The following is a 13,652-nucleotide window of genomic DNA, read 5'->3' as shown; positions in this document are numbered from 1 at the left end:
ACTTATGGCGTTGAGGGCTCCCTTGTCCATGCAATTGTTGCAAAAGAACGAAATTGCATCTTCCTTGCGATAGTCCTTGACCTTGTTCATTACAAGGAGGAATCTGGCCCAATAGTGATGTACTGTCTCTTGGGGCACTTGCCTAATGTGGGAAAGATAGTTTGTATCTGGGTGGGTGGGTGGATTTAAGTCCAGACCTTGACCCAATCTATGATCCCGGGGCAGGGTGTTGCCCTACGGGTTCGGTGTGCGACCTGATTCTGGATTCAGGGTTAGGGCGGCATCCTCCCGTGAGCGAGTATCCTGTTTGGAGAGCTCGAGAATCCGGACATAGTTCGTCCTCAGGATAGAGGGAGAATCGCCGCATTGCTCCTCCACCACCGCTATCTGATGGGTGACTGGCGGAGAGTTAATCTCCCTTTGGTCGGGTTTAAGCCCGATCCGATCATAGTCCGTAGTGACTCCCAGAGCGGCGATGCGATCCAAGAGCTGGTTCAAAGAGGAGAGCTCCATTGGATCAATCTGCTCGGCAAATTTTGGGCCGATGTGGAGGATATTTTCGATGACCCAAGAGGTCATCATCGGCGCGGCGGCCGAGCGGGGGGTCATGACGAAGCCGCCTAGTCGGAGAGTTTGGCCTACAGCCAGGGCTCCCCCAGAAGTGATGTTGTCCTTGACAACGAGGCGAGCCTCTTCCTTATGATGACGACACAGTGGAACTCCCAATGAAAGCACCAATGTCGGTGTCAAAACCAGTGGATCTCGGGTAGGGGGTCCCGAACTGTGCGTCTAAGGCGGATGGTAACAGGAGGCAGGGGACACGATGTTTACCCAGGTTCGGGCCCTCTTGATGGAGGTAATACCCTACGTCCTGCTTGATTGTTCTTGATGATATGAGTATTACAAGAGTTGATCTACCACGAGATCAGAGAGGCTAAACCCTAGAAGCTACCCTATGGTATGATTGTATGTTGTCCTATGTACTAAAACCCTCCGGTTTATATAGACAACGGAGGGGGCTAGGGTTAGACAAGGTCGGTTACAAAGGAGGAGATATACATATCCGTATTACCTATCTTGCCTTCCACGCCAAGTAGAGTCCCATCCGGACACGAGACAAAGTCTTCAATCTTGTATCTTCATAGTCTAACAGTCCGGCCAAAGGATATAGTCCGGCTGTCCGGAGACCCCCTAATCTAGGACTCCCTCAATGAGGTCTAGGGAGAAAACACTACCCATATGCACATGAGACAAACACAATCATATCACTCAATCAATCAAGCAAGGCATACAATCGGTCTAGAACTATCATTACAAAGTGCTTGGACTATACTATTTACATGGTAGACTACTACTACTGCTTTGGTGGTCAACTAGAAATATTGATCGGTCGAAGACTCCATGACATCTGCCCCAGCTTCATCAGCATAGTCATCATCGCTATCGTCGGGGTCCTAATCGGTGTCGTCGATGATGATGTAGTCCTCCGGATGAATCTCCTTGGGTTCTTCGTCTTCTCCTCCTGGCGCGGGGTCTCCCATAAATACTCCTAGCTTCCTTTCCAAATCGTCATTCCTTTCCACTAGTACGATGATTTCCTCCTCATAATCTTCACGAGTAGCTTTGAGTTCCTCTCCAAGCTCCGTGATCCTGGTCATTGCTATCTTCAGATCTATCATGCCTGCGCACATCTGGTTCTCCTGGCGGCGAATATGCTGGTTTAACTCATGGATGAAAGCTGCAATGGATCTATCCTTCCTGGTGCTAATCATATCCCATTGCTCATCTCGGCGCCCACAAATCTGGTAGATAGTATCCTTAAGCTCCTTGTGGTAAACTTCTCCAATGCGTCCCATGGTGATGTGAGCTGCCATACTCTTTCCTAGACTCCAGGTTGGTGCATCAAAGGAAAACTCTATGGGTTTGGTGATTGGCACGAATGTCCTTCTTGGAACTTGAACTTGTATCATCCATCGCTCCTCTTCTGGTAAAGTGGCGTTGTAAGTCCCGGTGAAGCTTGGTATTCCAATGTTTAATTACCTAGTGACTTTCTTCAAGTGTCTTCCAAAGGGGGCGTCTTCATCTGGTTGCGCAAATTTGTTGCTTGCGTCCGCCATCCTAAAGAGTAGAAAAAGGAGAGGAGTTAGAAATGCGAAGAGAATAGTGATCTAGGGCTTTAGCTTAGTGGTCATGTCCTACAGTCAGCGTGCGCTCTGATACCATCTTTGTAGCGACCAGACCTCAAACAGTCTGATCTCTGTGTATAAGTGTCATCCCTGGATCGGTAATGCTGACACACAAAGTACTTGGAGGATTTATAACGGAGTGGCAATCACACACTTATTACATCGAATGTCTCAAAAGAGAACTTATTACAATAAATATGGCTTAAGGCCATCTAATACGATAACAACGGAAGGCTTGGAAGATAAAGTGAGTCCATCAACTCCAATGGCATCACTGAGTGAAAGACCACGACCTAAGGCTCCTTACTCATCGTCTGAAAAGTCTGCAACATGATACATTGCAGCCCGAAAATGGGTCATCACATAGAATATGCTGGCAAAGTAACACAAGAGAGTAAAGAAACAATGTAAAGCTATCACTATATGCATATATGGCTGGTGGAGGCTGTATGGTTGATATGTTTTGCGAAAAGCCAATTTTTCCCTACTGCAAAAGAATAAATTTTATTTAACTATCATGGTAGTTGTTAAACATTGAGAAGGTTCACCCAACTCAATCCCAATTAAAAGTAATCATCATTAAACCCAATCAAATTATATTTAAGAGTGATGAGATCCACATGATAATCCAAGAACTAGATACTCAAGATGTCCATAACTGGGGACACGGCTAACCATGATTAGTTTGTACACTCTGCAGAGGTTTGTGCACTTTTCCCCACAAGACTCGATCTCCTCCATTGGATTTCTCGCACTACATGGTGTTTAAGAAACGGATGACCGAGACACAGTCTTTCAGAAGCGTTAGCACCTTACGATGGGTAGACCGGTACACCTACAATCCCCTACATCTGCTAGTCTACCACTTTAAGAGTTCACACGACTTAATCAACTATGCCAGAGCCCATAATGGCATGTGGCTGCACACGGAAGTTTCCAGTATGAATAATCTTATGATCCCTTTGAGCCTGGGTGGCGGTCCATAGGAAAATCACACGGTACCCCGGGATTTCCAAAAATACAGGCAATCACTGGGTTCCCCAGGTGCCTCAATCCACCCAGATGTGTATTAAAGTTGCCACCTTAAGTAACCATTAAATTAACAATATCACATCTGTTATGAAAACACTCAAACCCAATCCACGTCTACGAGCATAGCATAGCAATATAAGCAACGTAGAAGTAACTCCCAAGGGTTTGATAATAATCAGGTGAATAGGTACTACCTCATCTACTTCCCAAACCCACAATTTAATTCAGATCCTAACCATGCATTGTTTGAGGATTGATCTAATGCAATAAAAAATGGGTAGTAAGAGCTATGATCAAAGTGTTACTTGCCTTGCTGATGATCCGTGAAACCTAGAGACTCGATGTAGCATGCTTCGCACTCCGGGTACTCTATCGCAATCAAACAAGCATACAATAAGCAATCAAACAAAAGCACGGTAAAACTCAAATAAGAGATCTAACCAGAAAGTTCAACTTCAGAACTCCGGTTGGCAAAAAGAAACAAATCAAACGGAGTAACAAAACTCAAACGATGAAAGAAACAAGCTTCGTTTACTAATCTGGACCTAGGTCAAATTTTACAGTAGCAAAAACTTGTTTAAGTTGATTAAACGGAAAGAGGGTTTCGAGATGAAACTCTAGGCACTTGAATCGCCTGATTCCGATAAACGAACGAAAAGTTACACTAGAACGAATATCGGATCAGGAATCGTGATTGAAAATAATCACGGAAAATCCGAGAAAAAGAAAAACCGACGAACGGGCTAACGAACGAACGTTCGTTGTCTGCGGCTAAATGGTGGAAACCATTCGTAAAACTGAACATAAAAGCGGCCGTTCGCTAAATAACTAAACCGAAGAAAATAAACCGAACCGGATCTAGGGTTTACGAAATAAAACCGATCGGTTTAAAAAAAAATCGGCGGCTACCTCAAACTCCGGCGGGATCCGGCGAGTCGGCGGAGGCAGGAGGTCCGGCAGGGCGGCGGCGAGCTCCGGCGAGGCGGCGACGGACTCCGGCGGGGCGGCGCGGGCGGTGGCAGGCTCCGGCGTGGGCGGCGGCGCGACGGGTGGTGGCTAGGGTGAGGGTTTTGGGTGGGGCGGCGGTAATGGGCCTCGGAGCGGCGGCTTATAAAGGCCTGGCCCGAGAAGTCCTGGCCGAGTATGACCCTAAGTCGGTCGACTCTTTTTTTTAAATAATTTTGACATGCAGAAAAAGAAAGAAAAGAAATACTAAATGGACTCCAAAAATCCCGAAATAAATTTCCCCATCCTCTAAAAATAAGCCGGACAAGGTGAACATTTATTTGGGCCTAAAATGCAATCTTGAAGAATACACTTTTTTCCTAATTCAAATAAAATAGCGACAAAAACCCCGAATAAAAAATCTATTTGATTTTAATATTACATCTCTCATATTTCTTTATTTTGAGGAAGTCATTTTATCCTCTCTCTTTTATATTTAATAAAAGAAATAATTCAGAAAAAAATAATTAAAATCAAACGATCCTCTTTTCATAATTCGAGAAAATCTCAAATATGAAAGTAACGAAATCCCCAACTCTCTCCGTAGGTCCTTGAGTTGCGTGGGATTTCTAGGATCAACCAAAAATGCAATAAAACATGATATGCAAAGATGCTCTAATGTATAACATTCCAAATTGAAAATTTGGGATGTTATATCCACCGACGTACTTCTTCCACCTATATATACTCTTATACCCTAGATCGATCACAGGGAGCCATGTAACCACTTTTCCACCGCCGCAACCTTCTGTACCCGTGAGATCCCATCTTGGGGCCTTTTTCGGCGATCTGCCGGAGGGGGAATCGATCATGGAGGGCTTCTACATCAACACCATAGCCTCTCCGATGAAGCGTGAGTAGTTTACCACAGACCTTCGGGCCCATAGTTATTAGCTAGATGACTTCTTCTTCTCTCTCTCTCTCTTTGATTCTCAATACAAAGTTCTCCTCGATGTTCTTGCAGATCTATTCAATGTAATACTCTTTTGTGGTGTGTTTGCCGAGATCCGATGAATTGTGGGTTTATGAACAAGATTATCTATGAATATTATTTGGTTCTTCTCTGAATGCTTATATGCATGATTTGATATCTTTGCAAGTCTCTTCGAATTATCGGTTTAGTTTGGCCTACTAGATTGATCTTTCTTGCAATGGGAGAAGTGCTTAGCTTTGGGTTCAATCTTGCGGTGTCCTTTCCCAGTGACAGTAGGGGCAGCAAGGCACGTATTGTATTGTTGCCATCAAGGATAAAAAGATGGGGTTTATATCATATTGTTTGAGTTTACCCCTCTACATCATGTCATCTTGCTTAAAGCGTTACTCTGTTCTTATGAACTTAATACTCTAGATGCATGTTGGATAGCGGTCGATGTGTGGATTAATAGTAGTAGATGCAGAACCGTTTCGATCTACTTGACACGGACGTGATGCCTATATGCATGATCATTGCCTTAGATATCTTCATAACTATGCACTTTTCTATCAATTGCTCGGCAGTAATTTGTTTACCCACCGTAATACATGCTATCTTGAGAGGAGCCACTAGTGAAACCTATGGCCCCCCGAGTCGCTTTCTTATTATATTGCATCTCTTTTATTTACAACACATCTCATTTACTATTTTGCAATCTTTACTTTCCAATCTATACAACAAAAATACCAAAAATATTTACTTTACTATCTCTATCAGATCTCACTTTTGCGAGTGACCATGAAGAGATTGACAACCCCTTTATCGCGATGGTTGCAAGGTTCTTGATTGTTTGTGCAGGTACTAGGTGACTTGTGCGTTGTCTCCTACTAGATTGATACCTTGGTTCTCAAAAACCGAGGGAAATACTTACGCTACTTTGCTGCATCACCCTTTCCTCTTCAAGGGAAAACCAAAGCATTCTCAAGAGGTAGCAGCATAACGGAACGAGTAAAGAAACTTAACGGTAACGAGATTGAATTAGGTATGATGATACCAACGATCGAATCTCAGGCAAGTAACATACTGATGACAAAGGGAACAACGTATGTTGTTATGCGGTTTGACCGATAAAGATCTTCGTAGAATATGTAGGAACCAATATGAGCATCCAGGTTCCGCTATTTGTTATTGACCGGAGATGAGTCTCGGTCATGTCTACATAGTTCTCGAACCCGTAGGGTCTGCACGCTTAACATTTGATGACGATCCGTATTATGAGTTTATGTGTTTTGATGTACCGAAGGTAGTTTGGAGTCCCGGATGAGATCACGGACATGACGAGGAGTCTCGAAAAGGTCGAGACATAAAGATTGATATATTCAATGACTATATTTGGACACTCGAGTGGTTCCGAGGTGTATCGGGTATTTATCGGAGTCCCGAAAGGGTTATCGGAACCACCGGGGAAGTTATGGGCCTTATTGGGCCTTAAGGGAGAGAGAGGGAACAACCAAGGGCTGGCGGCGCCCCCCATGGGCCTAGTCCGAATTGGACTAGGGGGAGGGGCGGCGCCCCCTCCTTCCTTCTCCTTCCCCTCTCCTTCCTTCTTCTCCTAGTAGGACTAGGAAAGGGGGGTTCCAACTCCTACCAGGAGTAGGATTGCGCCCCTTGGGCGCGCCCTATAGGGCCGGCCGGCCTCACCCTTTCTCCTTTATATACGGGGGCAGGGGCACCCTAGAACACACAAGTTGACATTTGTTTTAGCCGCGTGTGGTGCCCCCTCCACAGAAACACACCTCGGTCATATTGTCGTAGTGCTTAGGCGAAGCCCTGCGCCGGTAACTTCATCATCACTGTCACCACGCTGTCATGCCGACAAAACTCTCCCTCGACCTCAACTGGATCAAGAGTACGAGGGACGTCATCGAGTTGTATGTGTGCAGATCGCGGAGGTGCTATGCATTCGGTACTTGATCAGATGGATCGCGAAGGCGTTCGACTACATCAACCACATTACTCAACGCTTCCGCTTTCGGTCTACGAGGGTATGTAGGCACACTCTCCCCTCTCATTGCTATGCATCCCTAGATAGATCTTGCGTGACCATAGGATTTTTTTTGAAATACTACGTTCCCCAACAAAAAAATATACCTAGCTATTAGTATATGTGCAGCGATTTAAACTTCTAGTGGTAACTTCAAATCCACAAAAAGTAGTGATCAACTAGCTTGCTACCTACTAATGTCTACTACGCAACCTTTTTGTAGACTCGTGTTGGGCCTCCAAGCGCAGATTTTTGTAGGACAGTAGCAAATTTCCATCAAGTGGATGACCTAAGGTTTATCAATCCGTGGGAGGCGTAGGATGAAGATGGTCTCTCTCAAACAACCCTGCAACCAAATAACAAAGAGTCTCTTGTGTCCCCAACACACCCAATACAATGGTAAATTGTACAGGTGCACTAGTTCAGCGAAGAGAAGGTGATACAAGTGCAATATGGATAGTAGATATTGGTTTTTGCAATCTAAAAAATATAAAAACAGCAAGGTAGCAAGTTACAAAAGTGAGCAAAAACGGTATTCAATGCTTTGAAACAAGGCGTATAGGGTTCATACTTTCACTAGTGCGAGTTATCTCAACAATGATAACATAATTAGATCATATAACAATCCCTCAATGTGCAACAAAGAGTCACTCCAAAGTCACTAATAGCGGAGAACAAATGAAGAGATTATTGTAGGGTACGAAACCACCTCAAAGTTATTCTTTCTGGTCGATCTATTGGGCTATTCCTATAAGTGTCACAAACAGCCCTAGAGTTCATACTAAAATAACACCTTAAGACACACATCAACTAAAACCCTAATGTCACCTAGATACTCCAATGACACCACAAGTATTCGCGGGTTTGATTATACGATATGCATCACACAATCTCAGATTCATCTATTCGAACCAACGCACAGAACTTCAAAGAGTGCCCAAAGTTTTTACCGGAGAGTCAAGAAGAAAACGTGTGCCAACCCCTATGCATAAGTTCACAAGGTCACAGAACCCGCAAGTTGATCACCAAAACATACATCAAGTAGATCACGTGAATATCCCATTGTCACCAGAGATAAGCACATGCAAGACATACATCAAGTGTCCTCAAATCCTTAAAGAATCAATTCGATAAGATAACTTCAAAGGGAAAACTCAATACATTACAAGAAGGTAGAGGGGGAGAAACATCATAAGATCCAACTATAAAAACAAAGCTCACGGTACATCAAGATCGTGCCAAATCAAGAACAAGAGAGAGAGAGAAAGAGATCAAACACATAGTTACTGGTACATACCCTCAGCCCCAAGGGTGAACTACTCCCTCCTCATCATGGAGAGCGTCGGGATGATGAAGATGGCCACCAGTGATGATTCCCCCCTCCGGCAGCGTGCCGACATAGGGTCCCGGTTGATTTTTGGTGGCTACAGAGGCTTGCAACGGTGAAACTCCTGATCTAGGTTCTGTTCTTGGTCTTTTGGGATTTATAAGAGGCGTTGGCGTCGGGAACAAGTCAGGGGGCCCATGAGGAGCCCACAAGGACGGATGGCGCGCCCTGCACCCTCGTGGACGCCTCGTGGCTCTTTTCCGATATCTTTTTGTTACAGTATTTTTTATATTTTCCAGAAATAATCTCCGTAAATTTTTTAGGTCAACTGGACTCCGTTTGATATTCCTTTTCCGGAAACTCAAAAACAAGGAAAAAATAGAAATTGGCACTAGGCTCTAGGTTAATAGGTTAGTCGCAAAAATCATATAAAATAGCATATAAAACATCCGAGATAGATAATATAATAGCATGAAATAATCAAAAATTATAGATACGTTGGAGACGTATCAAGCATCCCAAGCTTAGTTCCTGCTCATCCTCGTGTAGGTAAATGATAAAAACAGAATTTTTGATGTGGAATGCTACCAAACATATTTATCAATGTAATCTTCTCTATTGTGGCAAGAATATTCAGATCCACGAGATTCAAAACAAAAGTTTAATATTGACATAAGAATAATAATACTTCAAGCATACTAACAAGGCAATTATGTATTTTCAAAATAACATGGCCAAAGAAAGCTTATCCCTACAAAATCATATAGTCTAGCTATGCTCCATATTCATCACACAAAATATTCAAATCATGCACAACCCCAATGACAAGCCAAGCAATTGTTTCATACTTTTGATTTTCTCAAACCTTTTCAACTTTCACGCAATACATGAGCGTGAGCTATGGACATAGCACTATAGGTGGAATAGAATATGGTGATTGTGAAGAAGATAAAAAGAAGGAGATAGTCTCACATCAACTAGGCGTATTAATGGGCTATGGAGATGCCCATCAATAGATATCAATGTGAGTGAGTAGGGATCGCCATGCAACGGATGCACTAGAGCTATAAGTTTATGAAAGCTCAAAAAGAAACTAAGTGGGGGTGCATCCAACTTGCTTGCTCATGAAGACCTAGGGCAATTTGAGGAAGCCCGTCATTGGAATATACAAGCCAAGTTCTATAATGAAAATTCCCACTAGTATATGAAAGTGACAACATAGGAGACTCTCTATCATGAAGATCATGGTGCTACTTTGAAGAACAAGTGTGGTAAAAGGATAGTAGCATTGCCCCTTCTCTCTTTTCTCTCATTTTTTTGGGACCTCTCTCTTTTTTGGCCTCTTTTTTTATTTTTCATCCGGAGTCTCATCCCGACTTGTGGGGGAATCATAGTCTCCATCATTCTTTCCTCACATGGGACAATGCTCTAATAATGAAGATCATCACACTTTTATTTACTTACAACTCAACAATTACAACTCGATACATAGAACAAAATATGACTCTATATGAATGCCTCTGGCGGTGTACCAGAATGTGCAATGAATCAAGAGTGACATGTATGAAAGAATTATGAATGGTGGCTTTGCCACAAATACGATATCAACTACATGATCATGCAAAGCAATATGACAATGGTGGAACATGTCATAATAAATGGAACAGTGGAAAGTTGCATGGCAATATATCTCAGAATGGCTATGGCAATGCCGTGATAGGTAGGTATGGTGGCTGTTTTGAGGAAGGTATATGATGGGTGTATGGTACCGGCGAAGGTTTCGCGGCACTAGAGAGGCTAGCAATGGTGGAAGGGTGAGAGTGCGTATAATCAATGGTCTCGACAATAGTCATAAAGAACTCACATACTTATTGCAAAAATCTATTAGTTATCGAAACAAAGTACTACGCGCATGCTCCTAGGGGGTAGATTGGTAGGAAAAGAGCAGCACTCGTCCCCGACCGCCACTCATAAGGAAGACAATCAATAAATAAATCATGCTCTGACTTCATCACATAACGGTTCACCATACGTGCATGCTACAGGAATCACGAAATTTAACACAAGTATTTCTCAAATTCACAATTACTTACTAGCATGACTCTCATATCACCATCTTTATATCTCAAAACAATCATAAGGAATCAAACTTCTCATAGTATTCAATGCACTTTATATGAAAGTTTTGATTATATCCCTGTTGGATGCCTATGATATTAGGACTAAATTCATAACCAAAGCAAATTACCATGCTATTTAAATACTCTCAAAATAATATAAGTGAAGCATGAGAGTTCATCAATTTCTTCAAAATAAAACTACCGCCATGCTCTAAAAAGATATAAGTGAAGCACTAGATATAACGATAAACTACGCCAAAAGATATAAGTGAAGCACAATGACTAGTTGAATAATTATGTAACTATGTGAAGACTCCTTCTCATAAATAAAATTTCAGATCTTAAGTACTTTATTCAAACAGCAAGAAAATAAAATAAAATGACATTGCAAGGATAGCACATATCATGTGAAGAAGCAAAAACTTAGGCTCAAACAAAACTGACCGATAATTGTTGAAGAAGAAAGGTGGGATACCAACCGGGGAATCCCCAAGCTTAGATGCTTGATACTTCTTGAAATATCAATTAGGGATGCCTTGGGCATCCCCAAGCTTGAGATTTTGTGTCTCATTAATTCCTTTCATATCGCGGTTTCCCTAAATCTTAAAAACATCATCCACACAAAACTCAACAAGAACTCATGAGGTAAGTTAGTATAAATCAATGCATAAACCTTATCATTATCTACTGTAGAAAATCACTAAAATTATAATTTTAAATTTGCTACTAAATGCCTCTTCATATTGAACACTCCTATCCTCAAATAGAATCATTAAACAAGCAAACATATGAAAACAATGCAAACATAACAGCAATCTGTCAAAACATAATAGTCTGTAAAGAATGCAATAGGAACCATACTTCCCTAACTCCAAAAATTCTGAAAATTACCACACTGTAGATAATTTATTGTTACTCATTATGTAAAAATTTCAATATTTTATCATGTCCTGACTATTCACCAATATTCAAAACGTAACAACAAACTTTCTGTTTTCAAACAACAACATATAAACTTGGAAAATAAGCATAGTAAAGGCTATACTTGACCTTTTTATTGAAATAAAATATGAAAAAATGACTCTAAATAACAGAAAGAAAATCTTAATAAAGTAAAATGATGCTCCAAGCAAAACACATATCATGCGGTGAATAGAAATATAGCTCCAAGTAAGGTTACTGATGAACGAAGACGAAAGAGGGAATGCCATCCGGGGCATCCCCAAGCTTAGGATCTTGTTTGTCCTTGAATATTACCTTGGGTTGCCTTGGACATCTCCAAGATTAGGCTATTTCCACTCCTTATTCCTTAGTTCATCAAAACTTCACCCAAAACTTGAAAACTTCACAACACAAAACTCAACAGAAAACTCATAAGCTCTATTAGTATAAGAAAGCAAATTACCACTTAGGTACTGTCAAGACAAGATTCATAATTTTTCTCACATGATGCCTACTGTACCCCATCATTTCTACAATTTATATTAAGCAATATAAGCCATATAAACTACAAAACAGGCAAACTATGCATCGAAAACAGAATCTGTCAAAAACAGAACAGTCTCTAGTAATCTGTAACTCTTGAATACTTCTGTAACTCCAACAATTCTGAAAAATTAGGAAAGCCTGAGAAGTTTGTTTATTAATCTTCTTCAAAAAATAAGTATTTTATCATGCTTTTGTTAAAAATGAGATTTTTTTTCTGAGCACAAAATTTTCTGTTTTTCAGCAAGATCGAATCAACTATCATCGTAGATCATCCCGAAGGTCTTACTTGGAACTTTATTGACACAAAAGCTATAAAACATGATTACTATAGTAGCCTAATCATGTGAACACACAAAAACAGTAGGTATAAATGTTGGGTTATCTCCCAACAAGCGCTTTTCTCTATTGCCTTTCTAGCTAGGCAAGATGATTTCAATGATGCTCACATAAAAGATAAGAATTTAAACATAATGGGAGCACCATGAAGCATACGACAAGCACATTTAAGTCTAACCCACTTCCTATGCATAGGGATTTTGTGAGAAAACAACTTATGGGAACAAAAATCGACTTGCATAGGAAGGTAAAACAAGCATAACTTCAAGATTTTCAACACATAGAGAGGAAACTTGATATTATTGCAATATTTAGAAGCATATGTTCCTATCTCATAATAATTTTTAGTAGCATCGTGAATGAATTCAACAATATAACCATCACATAAAGCATTCTTTTCATGATTCATAAGCATAGAAATTTTATTACTCTCCACATAAGCAAATTTATTCTCATGGATAGTAGTGGGAGTAAACTCAATGAAATAACTACCATGTGAGGCATAATCCAATTGAAAATTAAAATCATGATGACAAGTTTCATGGTTATCATTATTCTTTATAGCATGCTTGTCATCAAAATAATCATCATAGATAGGAGGGATGCTTTCATCATAATAAATTTGCTCATCAAAACTTGGGGGACAAAAAATATCATCTTCATCAAACATAGCTTCCCCAAGCTTGTGGCTTTGCATATCATTAGCATCATGGATATTCAAAGAATTCATACTAACAACATTGCAATCATGCTCATCATCCAAAAATTCAGTGCCAAGCATTTTAATGCATTCTTCTTCTAACACTTTGGCACAATTACCGGAATCCTTATTTTCACGAAAGACATTAAAAAGATGAAGCATATGAGGCAACCTCAATTTTATTTTTTGTAATTTTCTTTTATAGACTAAACTAGTGAAAAACAAGAAACTAAAAGATTCGATTGCAAGATCTAAAGATATAACTTCAAGCACTAACGTCCCCGGTAACGACGCTAAAAAAGAGCTTGATGTCTACTACACAACCTTATTCTTGTTGACTCGTGTTGGGCCTTCAAGCGCAAAGTTTTGTAGGACAGTAGCAAATTTCCCTCAAGTGGACGACCTAAGGTTTATCAATCCGTGGGAGGCATAGGATGAATATGGTCTCTCTCAAACAACCCTGCAACCAAATAACAAAGAGTCTCTTGTTATCCCAACACA

Source organism: Triticum aestivum, chromosome 1A (genome assembly GCF_018294505.1).
Source record: "Triticum aestivum cultivar Chinese Spring chromosome 1A, IWGSC CS RefSeq v2.1, whole genome shotgun sequence".
Lineage (NCBI taxonomy): Eukaryota > Viridiplantae > Streptophyta > Magnoliopsida > Poales > Poaceae > Triticum > Triticum aestivum.
This window is presented reverse-complemented; position numbering follows the sequence as displayed.